The 11332-nt window shown below is 48.8% G+C and overlaps 1 long non-coding RNA gene across 1 annotated transcript; it reads right to left on the bottom strand.

Annotated features, from left to right (window-relative positions):
- Positions 1 to 6: 6 nt before the first annotated feature.
- LOC134012933 (uncharacterized) lies at positions 7 to 10903 on the bottom strand. The gene is made up of 3 exons (XR_009928658.1): positions 10409 to 10903; positions 4322 to 4392; positions 7 to 610 (listed from the first exon to the last, which is right to left on the bottom strand). It is a non-coding gene; the product is annotated as an uncharacterized LOC134012933 (long non-coding RNA).
- Between the last annotated feature and the right edge of the window lie 429 nt (positions 10904 to 11332).

The following is an 11332-nucleotide window of genomic DNA, read 5'->3' as shown; positions in this document are numbered from 1 at the left end:
TGTCTGCCAACCGGCACTGTTTTTTTAGGTAGTCGCAGTAGCGGGAGGCGGCGCGGGCCGAGGGGTAGATGTCCAGCTGGCATATGCGGCCCTGAACGGGCTCGACGTGGAGTTCAGCCTCCCGAGGGTGAGCACGCCTCCCGATCCCAGCGTCGGGGCCCTGGTGAGGGTCTGCTCGCGCCGGTGCTCCGCCCCGCAAGCGGCGTAGAAGGACACGGAGCGCGGACGCACGCCCAGGGCGAAGGCGTGCGGGCGCCCGTCCCGGGAGGCGGTGGGCGGCGAAGTAGACGGAGGTCTTCTCGCCGGTGTGGACCACCACCCTGTCGGGCAGCAGCTGGACGCCGAACTGCAGCCTGTCCCTGCCGTCGCGCACGCTGAGGAGGAAGGCATTGTTCGCTCGCCAGGAGCTGAGGCTCACCACGACGGAAAACTCCTCGCCGATCTCCGGCGGGAACAGGCCCCCCGCGGGGGCTTGGATGTGGGCGTCCGGGTCAAGGGTGACCCCGGCTCCTGGGGAAGGCCCAGTCAGCTGGGAGGGAGGAGAGCTGGTCCCGGAGGTAAGGGGCCTCTCTGCTGTCCGTCAGGCACAACCGATGGAGGAGATCGACACCTGAGAGGAACAGGAGGAAGAGGGGGGGGGGGGGGGAGGAGGACTGTGAGACAGCTGCTTAGGTTCAGACTCATACACACATTCTCACCATCTCTCACACACACACACACAGTCTCACACACACACACACACCACCTTCCAGGACACACATTGAGGACACATTAAGCTCCCAGGGGAAAGGGGGGATGCCAAATGTTTTTAAACAGAAAGAAACGCGGAGAGCGGTCGCCGTGGGGGAACGGAAGGGGGGGGAGGAGGTATTGAGGAGAGGAGAAGAAACAGAGAACACAAGGTGGTCCAAGGTCTGCCCAGGCTCCAAGGCCGCGCTGCAACAGATTACCCACAATGCAAGAGAGGACGAGCGAGGCCAGATGGGGTCCAGATGAGAGCGGGGAGTCGGCGCAGTACTGTACTACAGCAACCCACGCCACAGCCTGTTTGAATCAATCTGCCACCAGAGATTCATGATATCTACTTTTCCAAAACAGCTGAGTCATGATTCCTCCCCCCCCCCCCTCTCCCCCTTAATCCCAGGTGATTACTCAGGATATATGTCAAGATTGTTGATGCTGAGGTACTGCAGATGAGTTTAAAAGACAGTCAGCGAGGGAGGGATTTGTCAACGCGTGGCAGGATTGGGCTGAGGGCACAACAGGGTGAAAGCTCCACATACTGTCCATTTAATGTCCAAAACGCACGGCTAATATCTTCCCGAAAGTCTACATGCAATACTTTAGGACGACTGAGAGAAAAAAAACGACATTTTAAGAACGGAAATGAAAAAGGAACGTTAATAAAGGAGAAGAATGGATGGATGGCGAGAGAGAGAGAGAAGGAAGATGGAAGGAGAGATGGAGGGGGATGGAGGGGTGCTCAGAGGCGCAGAAAGAGGCCGAAAGAGGCAGTGGCGGCGTGGGATCCGGGGGGAAGCGGGGAGGAGCTTTTCAAAGCCGAGCGGAGTCTCGAGAGGAGGGGACGGAAGGCCCTCTCATGGCTATTCCAGAGACGCTCGCTTCCTTTGAAACGCCCATGGCGTCCGTGCACGGGGCGCTTCCTCCCAACCACTGGGGTCTGTCGACGTGGACGAACAGGAGGCGTACGCGATGAACGGCCTCCCTTCACTGTCTCAGTGTGGTCCTCTGTGTGGAGCAAAGGCTTGCAGGGTGCTCAATCGGGCCTCAGGTTCAATGTGGTTGTAAAAATATAGGGAAAACCACAAAACGAAACAATTTCACCGGTGATTCGGCAACCGTCAAGAACGCAGGGAAAAGACGTTCGGACATCAAAGCGGCGACAAAGCTATTTTCGCCGAGCAGCACATGTACGACCTCGCGACCTTTCACCTCGGTTGCGGGTCACATGGAACAGCCAATAACTTATTTAGAAAACCTCGGTATAAATGTTGACAGCAGTAATGCGGGAGTGGGGGGGGGTGGCTACCAGATGGGAGTTCTGAGTTACCTTTATGCCCTTGAACGTTTTCATATGGAACTACTTAGGAGAAAACATGATGGTCTTCACGGAACACGGAAGGTGCTCTGTAATTACGAGGAAGATCCAAGAGCAGGACGCCGGGGATCATTATCTTGAACCTGAACTCCCTGCAAATGGATTGAGGTCTCAACATACGTATAAATTTATGAATGGCATGACACGATGGAGGCATTAGGAGAGAGAGAGAGACAACGAGATAAAAAGAGAAGATGGAGGGAGAGGGAGAGAGAGAGAGAGAGAGAGAGAGAGAGAGAGAGAGAGAGAGAGAGAGAGAGAGAGAGAGAGAGAGAGAGAGAGAGAGAGAGAGAGAGAGAGAGAGAGAGAGAGAGAGAGAGAGAGAGAGAGAGAGAGGAGAGAGAGAGAGAGAGAGAGAGAGAGAGGAGAGAGAGAGAGAGAGAGAGGAGAGAGAGGAGAGAGAGAGAGAGAGAGAGAGAGAGAGAGAGAGAGAGAGAGAGAGAGAGAGAGAGAGAGGAGAGAGGAGAGAGAGAGAGAGAGAGAGAGAGAGAGAGAGAGAGGAGAGAGAGAGATGAGAGAGAGAGAGAGAGAGAGAGGGAGAGAGAGAGAGAGAAGAGAGAGAGAGAGAGAGAGAGAGAGAGAGAGAGAGAGAGAGAGGAGAGAGAGAGAGAGAGAGGAGAGAGAGAGAGGAGAGAGAGAGAGAGAGAGGGAGGAAGAGGCAGAGAGAGACACACAAAAAAGGCGGGAGAGAGGAAAAACCGAAGGAGACAGACAGATCCATGCTGACTGGGCGCGAGTGCGTCTAGCCAGGGCAGAGAGATAAAGAGAGATAAAGAGGAGAGAGTGAAGATAGAGACAGAAAGATAAAGATGACTAAGAAAAAAAATGACTAAATGTAAATGTAAATAAAGAGAGAGAGAGAGAAGATAGAGAGATAAAGAGAGAGAGACAGAGAGATAAAGACAGAGAGAAAGTGCCCTGTATCCATGTGGTGCTCTGTGGGCTCCTGACGCCCGGGGAGTATCTGCAGAGGATCTGAGAGGGCGCAGAGACGTCCTTGACATTCTTTGCCCGGGGTAACGTCAGCCTGGATTCCAATTAACCTGTCTCATATGTGAGGACAGGCTGCTTCAGCCGTCACTGTGCATTCCTCCTCCCCTGCTTGTGATGGATTGATCCTGCGTGGAGCGGCTCCCACAATGATATATATGAGGTGGAGGGGACAGTACCAACTGTGATATGGGGGTGACACTGACAGGGTTTAGATTGAGGTGAACCCGTGCTCTGCGGTTCGGCTGTGTGGCTGGGAGCGCAGACTGAAATCCGATTCAAACTTCATCTATGTTTGCCGACAGTATGCTTCAGGCAGAAGTTCAGCACCATGTCTGTGGAAACAAAACGCCCCCTCCCACAAGATTCTTAAGGGAAGAGTTGCGTTGATAGAAGAAATGTCGTTGTCTTTATGCGACATCACAACTAGCTAAATACACACTAACTGAAGTGTGTGTGTGTGTGTGTATGGGGGCTTTCGGTAATGTTCTTCCTGCCCCGTCTTGACCAAACCACTGATGGGTATCTTCTTATCCACTCGATACTATTGATGAAAGAGCAGAGCTCTGCCAAAACATGCTAAGCTGTACTCTGAAATGTCCTCTTCCTCTCAGTTTGACTAATTGACGTACTTGCCGACAACGTCCCCACCCCCCTTAGCTCGCGCTTCACTGTCCTCGTGTGTTGAATAGAGGGGAAGTGGGGGACAGTAGAGGAGAGGGGAGGGAGGGCTGTCTCAACCTGCATTCTGAGACCGATGGAACAAGAGCAGACCTGCAGGGAGAGAGGGGTTTAAAAAAAGAATGGGACCGGGGAGCTCGTGTGCAGCTGTCCTGCTCTGACAGAAACACACACACACACACACACACACACACACACACACAAACAGACACACACTCCTTGGCCGGCCGACCGCGTCATGCAAACGCACTAGCCATGACCGAACCCCTCCTCCGTTGTGTTTTTTTTTTTTATCCACCACGTTCTGAGGCGCGACGCTTGCAAAACCAGACACGTTTTTGTAGAGCCTTAGCCGTGACTTTTAACAACGGGGGGGGGGGGCGGCGTTGAAAGGAAATCTTTCCGTTTCCATTGAGCGGATCGGGCAAAGCCGTGTTTTGTCCTTTCGCCCGTGTGTTTAAGTTGCCAGGGGAGACGTACAGACAGACCCACAGGGGGAGAGTTCGGTCGGATGGAGGAGGGACCGCTTACCTTGCGCTCGGTCGTCTTCTTCCGCACGCAGCACCGCTGCACATAGCGACAGGAGGAGGAGGAGGAGGGTTCTCCTGCAAGGAGACGCGACAGTCAGCATCGGGGAAACGGAAAAGCCTTTGGACCGTGCGAGACGGAGGATGGGCGACTCCGTCTTCAAAGTGTGTGCATGTAAAACAAGGGGTTTAGTGACAGAGAAGCTACTGTATGGCAAAGACTTTTTGGTTGTTGTTGACCAGTTCGAGGTCAAACACCCAGTGGAGAAGCTTTCAGTTGTGTCACGGCCAGCAGTATCCACACGTCCACTGTGTAGGAAGCAGGTTCAACATCATCATCACAATAGAGACAGCTACTTGACCGTCTCGTATTTTCAAACCAAAACAGTCAGTCGGGCTTCGGTACTCGAGAAATGGCTCAACTGTCCCGTCGCTGTTCTAGCGCATTCCATTTCCTCTTCAGCAACTATTTGGCTCCTGAAGAGGAAACATACCATTGAACCCCATGTGTATAACCCCTGTCATTACATGGAGTCACCCCAGTATTACCTAGATACGAGAACCATAGCTCATCAGGCACCATATGAGAATGACGCAGCCAGTCCACTTAGTTTTTCTGCGGGACACGAACTCATCGAAGTCTTGTCGAATGAATCACCCGTGTCGCGTTTCCCCTGTGTCGTTGCTAGCGTCAGGGCGGTCAGGGGTGGGACGTGGGGGCGATTACAAACCTCCCGTGTGAAGTGTGAAGTTAACCTTGAGAAACCCAAGCGTCCACGTGCACAAGCCCCCCCCCCCCCCCAGGCTAACATTCCTCTGGTAGACTGAGCGCAAATCACCGTCGGACAGTCAAGTCTAAGAGTCCATTAAGAGAACCCTTTCTGACCCGAGAGCCGTGTGTCGACTGGCTAGCGTGGGCGGCAACCGTGTTTGACATTTTTACGTCGGGAAGTGATACGGTGAGAAGATATTTGCGGGGACATAGATCCTGATACGACGTGTATCGTTGGAGTTGAAATGAGGTCCTGTGACGAGAACAGTAAAAAATGGCTGATGGCTTTACTGCACAGCCATATGGCCTACAACAGAAGCTACTGGAATGTCGTTTGTGCGTCTTTTCCGTAAGCACATAAACGTCTGCAAGTACAGTAGCTGTGGACACAAATAATGGGCTGACGAGTTAAAAAGGTTTAACATGACAACGTCAAAAGATTAAGAGACTTCTGGGTCTGGCTTTACCTTCTATCAGTAGATAGACTGTGCAGACTGACTGTCAAACAGTGACCGTACTCTGACCCCACCCCTAGGTGGCACTGCCCACCTTGCACACAGCTGTATTAGCGCACGTCCACTCAACTTCAGGTGACCGCGTATTCACTCATGGCTGACCAACATATTATAATCCATGAATCCAAATATAACATATTGCATCAGATTATTACCAGGCAGTCTCGTGTCAGCGAATTGTTTCCAATACTAAACACCGAAAATGTTGTGATGGCCAGTGTAGCTTCAAACTAAACAACACAAATCAATACCATCTAAACGTTTAATTAAAAGGCTGTCAGTCATTCCCCATAGGCTACTATGGATAATCATCTGGGTCATGTCTGAAGGAGACAGTGAACATGGTCTTGTTATACAGCATGCATCGCTTACCAATCACACTTAACATATCTGAAAGACGGTTACATAACCACAGGAGCAATGAATCTCTTACTTCTGTACTGTACATTCCGACTAAGTCAATCCAATGAAAAGATTGGCGCATTTGTTCAAGCTGTCGTGACTAGGAAGGGAAACCTCACGGCCGTGAGACCGTAGTGGACTGTCTCAACAAAAGAGCACTTAAAAAAAAAAAAATCAGACTATGACACCTGAGGAGAAGCATAAGCATAGCTGAGGAAAAAAGATCAATCAAAAAACCAAGCAAACTCGTGTCAAGTGCTTACACCACAGTCACTTAATCTTACACCCACCTACCGAGCCTTTATGATTGACAGCCGTACTATAAGCCAGACAAGTTAGATGTGCACAACTGAAAGATTTGAGGAGTGTCTTTGTGTGGCTCATATAGAGTGAAGGAGAGGGGGGGGGGGGTCTCTGGATGGCAGCCATGTTTGTTTTCCCAGAGCGGTGTGGCACTCTTGGCTTGGAGGGAACAACCCATGAGCCCTGTCACCTGTTCACCATCGAGATACCGGTGTGACATTCCACGGCCGGGAATACAGACACACACCCCCACACCAGGAAAGGGAAAAGGAGAGGGGTGAGGGGGGGGCAGGGGCATTCAGTATATGAATACAATCATTCGTCTGTTGGAGGGGGGGATAAAACTGTCATTTATAGGGCCGTGGAGTAGCTGGTTCGGCTTAAACCTTGGCTGGTTTTTACAAGTGGAAAAGTCTAAATATAACATACGAAGTGCCCGAGGGCCATCTAATGCTAATTCTGACAGCCAGGTCTCTGTCACAGGTTTGCAAGAGCTGAAACGATGGCAAAAGACAATGTGGGAGAACCCCCCCCCCCACACTTCTCTGTCACACTGATGAATAATGGACTTTGTTTTGTCAACTCAGCTCTCTCTGCATTTGACGACGGCAATAAGTTTGGCCCATTTGATGCTCCAGTAGGGTAAGGGTGATTTAGGATTCCCAAAACGAGTGAAGCCTGAGGTAAAATCCCTGTCTTCTCAACAGACAAGCCCACTACCCCAGTGGTTTATGGGAACGGCTGTTGAAAGCACTACAAAACTCCCCAAACATTGCTTTGTTGAAGGAAGGAAATACCAGTATGTAAGGAGTGAGTGCCATGTCAAGACTATAAATAATCAGGTCTTCAAGCTCTCCGCTGTGATGAGTCTGTCCAGAACGGAACATTTTTTATGTTCTACTCCGAAATTAGCTTGGAACCATAACAATACTTCATTGAAGAAGGACAAAGTCTAAGCTGTTCAGACCAAGCCAGTGCGGTTCATTTCACATGCAAACAATGCCAAATCCACTTAAGTCGTGTTTACAATCCTCACAAGAAAAGAGGAGGCAATTCTCCTAACTTGGTTTCATTGATAACTGCCAGTGTGTGATTTCTTAGTGAGTGGCGACATTGGCAGTGCGCTGTTTACATGACTAATTGGCAGTCCTATTACTCAATCAGCCAATCAATTGGTGGCAGGTAAATAGACAATATGCTAATCCTGCAAAGATGTTGAACAACACTTAGGGCTGGCTTCTCAGAACAAGGTGAAGCCTCAATGTATAAAAAGACTCAGGAAGGGATCATTGCGATGGAAAAGTGATTTAGTATAGGACCATCTCCAGAGCCACACATTCTGGTCAAGCAGAAGCAGGACATTCTCTCCTTAAGCACAAAACCTGTGTATAGGTATAAGCAGCCAATGGTCTTCGGTCAAAAGTGCCAAAACACATCGCTTCAAGTCGTGTTTATCCTTTCAAAAGCACATTCATTTATTTATTTTTGGGCCTTTTCTTAACTGTGCAGTGCTGTCCTGTAACTATCAGTATAAAACAGACCATCCAACATGGAGTCAACTTAACATGGTGACTCAGCAACTAAGCGTTGTTAAGTTCCAGAGCATGCTGGTTATCCCCTTGCCAAAACTTTCAAGACAGACAGCCACGATGAGGCCAGTGAACCAGGGACAAAACAAAAGTTACAGCAGAAGGCTCAAGGTGAAATTGAATCCCTGCCTGCAATTTTTGCATTTATAGATTATTTGTATCAGTGCTATACGCTTAATACAATTCTGTGAATGAAAATTCATGAGCACCATGGTAATTATGTCCTGTCCCTGCATGCTTCCCCTGAATCTAAACCATAAAATTCTTGAACATGAATCCGCTGTTGATCTCAGTCCAATATCTGTTCCTATTGGCAACTGTTCAGCCATCACACCTGTATCGAGACTATGACTTCATCACAGCGCCCTGAACTAACACAGCCTCTGGTCCACTTCTCCAAATGGCCATTACGTTAACAAGCCTTCCAAGTGCAGATGCTGCCATAGGCCAGTCCAAATCTGCATGGCTCTATCACAGAGAGAATCAACTGGCGGGGGGAGGGAGGGGGGGGGGTGGGGTGCACTAAAGCTTGTCAGTTCCGCCGGCCTCTGCTCCACAACTACCCAGATTGGTCACAGAGTCAAGAGGTCACTGTAGTCCAAAGCAAAGATTGACTTAGTCCACAAGACGGCAAGCAGACAAAGGCCTGTGAGTAAACGTCCACGGGTCTTTATTGGTTTGCCCTTTTTCCTGTCACAGGGGAAGCTGCAGATGTTTGGAGGGTGAAACACAGCCGCTCACACAGACTGTCGAAAATCCAGAGCGGAACCTACAGACACTCCACAGAGACACAGATTGCATCGAGTTGCGCGTGATATGGTACCTTGCGCCGACTTCATTTTGCGACATCAACGGCGATTACTGTGCAATTACTCATCTACGAGTCATTCAATAGCACACATGAAGTAATCCTACCAAGAAATCATAATTATGTTATAGTGCCTATGCTAATTGGCCATCAATAGACCCCTAGAGACTGAGGTTTAAGGTGTCAACATGGGGGGGGAGAGTGCTTGTCGTTTTCTTTGTGCTCTTAAACAAACTTAACGTGTGTGTGTGTGTGTGTGTTTGTGTGTGTTTGTATGTGTCTGCTGCCCCCAAAAGGCTTGAACCACAAGTAGAAAGTTGCATTTTTACCCCTTTCAAGTCCCTTCAAACTCAGATACTTTTAGCTATCGCATGACAGGGCAGGTGTGTAATGAACTTCAATGGCAGAGGACTTGAGACAGGTGAGGGTGCGTAGCATTCTTGCCTCAATCCAAACACAGACATTATTGTGTATTATGTCTGCAAGAAGAGCAGCAGCAATGAACTGTGTTTCAGGCCCTCTGTCAAGTTTATTTAAGCGGGACCGCTTCCAGCCTGCACTTCACTGTCCTTCAGACCACCACACAACAGTGGATGATTGTTGCTTTAAACCCTTCAGGGCATGTAACTGAACCAGCGACACACTGACCTCTCAGAACATTCGCATCAATTCACAGTCATTTTCACGTTTGCTGCTGTAGAAGCAGTCTGTAGGCGGCTGCAGTACCACAGAACTACTGGTGGAACAGGCGGGATGTCACTGTAACAAGCGAGATATTTGGACGGGTATCACAATGCATGGGATTGTCGTTGTTTCCTAAAGCCACGATTTCCCTTTCGGTCTAGTTCTGCTACAGCCAAGTGCCATTAGATTTCTTTGCAACTCGACAGTCCCAGCCAAATGTAACAGCACTGCAAAAACCGCATGCCTAGGTGTAAATGACCGATGCACAGGAACATGTGGAATGTATTGGGAATAACTCCACAATACTGAGACAATAAGCTGCACGTAGACGGATCGCTATTTAACCGAATCAGAGTCGAGATGTATGAATTGTACAGAATAATACATTGCGAAAATGGATTGACGTGTTGCAGCTTGTGCTTTAAATAACCAAACTTTCTTAGCTGGTACAGTTATTTCCAGACAGCTCGCCATTCAGTGATGACTGCCAAGGACATCAAGTCTACTGAACGTTCGCTTTTAACCTAGTTGGGAAGTGCTCTTTATCAATTTAAACCACCTTACAACAATCTAGTTATGGCAACACTGAAATTGAAGAGAAGTGCCGGAAGAGATCAGCAAGAGAGAACAGGGTAGACGCTGTTTTGTCGTGAATTCCTACCGCGCCGTCAGCCCTTGCTGACTTCAATAACTGCGTAATCAATAAAGTGTGCGCTGAATGACGATTGGAGATGTCAATGCCAACTACCGACCGACTTCCAGTTGCACCACGTGCGTTCTTATTTTAGTAACGACAGGGAGCAAATCTATAAACAAGGCAATTTCAATCATTTTTTCAAGTATGACATGCTGTGTCTAATTATTCCAAGTCATTAATTGATTGATGGGAAGTTGTTGATAATCAAAAGTACCACACACAACTATTCTTAGAGAATTGCATCATGATTGAAGGACAAACTGAAAAAGTTTCATTCGGTTTGTAAATAGAATAACTTGTTTTCAAGGTGCATTTACTCACGTTATTGCTGTGGGAGAAACGCGTCCACTCCTTGTCCGTTGGGCTCCTAAATGCATTTGTATGCATTTGTCCAGGCAGCAGAGTTCTAAGTAAAAACAGAATTCCACGCAAGAGGACACCGGTTCATGAGCTAGCCCTTGGTTACAGCCAAAGGGAGCGTAACAGAACGAGGATTGCCACCTCAGAATTTCCTCATTGTATGGAGTCCAGAGTAGAGGTCTCCCACTCTCTCTAACTTCTCTCCAAACTCTGCGGTTTGCGGAGCCCGGGGATTATTTTCTGTCGACCAACCAAAGAGACGCACGCCAGTGCTGTTGAAATAAATATATGGAGGATATTGCGCCAGCCAATTAAAATGTTTACTTTGATATTTACAGAGCGCATAAGAAGGTCCCGAGTTTGATGCTTTCTTTTAGATGGTCTTTAAGAGACAGAGAGACTTAGCTCTGTGCTGTACCTCTAGGCAGTTTCTGCATGTGCCTTGACTTGCACTGATGCAAGTGGAACCGTATTCATCCCAAGTAGCCTACCAGCTGGTGTTAGATTTCACCCAATTACTGACTTGTGACATCACATATCGGATGCAGCATTGGATTCCATTCGCCTACATTAACACCAGTGCTTCCATTAAACAGCTAGGTTTATGTGCCACAAGAACAGGGATTTTAATAGTTCACTATTTGTGTGTGAATGTGTGTGTTTTTGGAAGGGAAGGTGGGGTGTTACATTGGTGTCACTGTACACTGATTGATCCATTTCCAATAGCATGGAGAAACTTGACAGAGGAGTGAGGTTCTGTAACCACCTGCCTCTGTGTAAACCTTGTCTAGTAGGTCTTTATCTTGACCATGGACGTTGAAAACCCCAGCTCAGCCTGGTGGATAAGAACTAAGAACCCGCCAATGTGACGTCAATGACAGGGGT

This window comes from Osmerus eperlanus, chromosome 26 (assembly GCF_963692335.1).
Source record: "Osmerus eperlanus chromosome 26, fOsmEpe2.1, whole genome shotgun sequence".
NCBI lineage: Eukaryota > Metazoa > Chordata > Actinopteri > Osmeriformes > Osmeridae > Osmerus > Osmerus eperlanus.
Note: the sequence above shows the minus strand (reverse complement) of the source record. Positions and strands in the feature narration are given on the sequence as shown.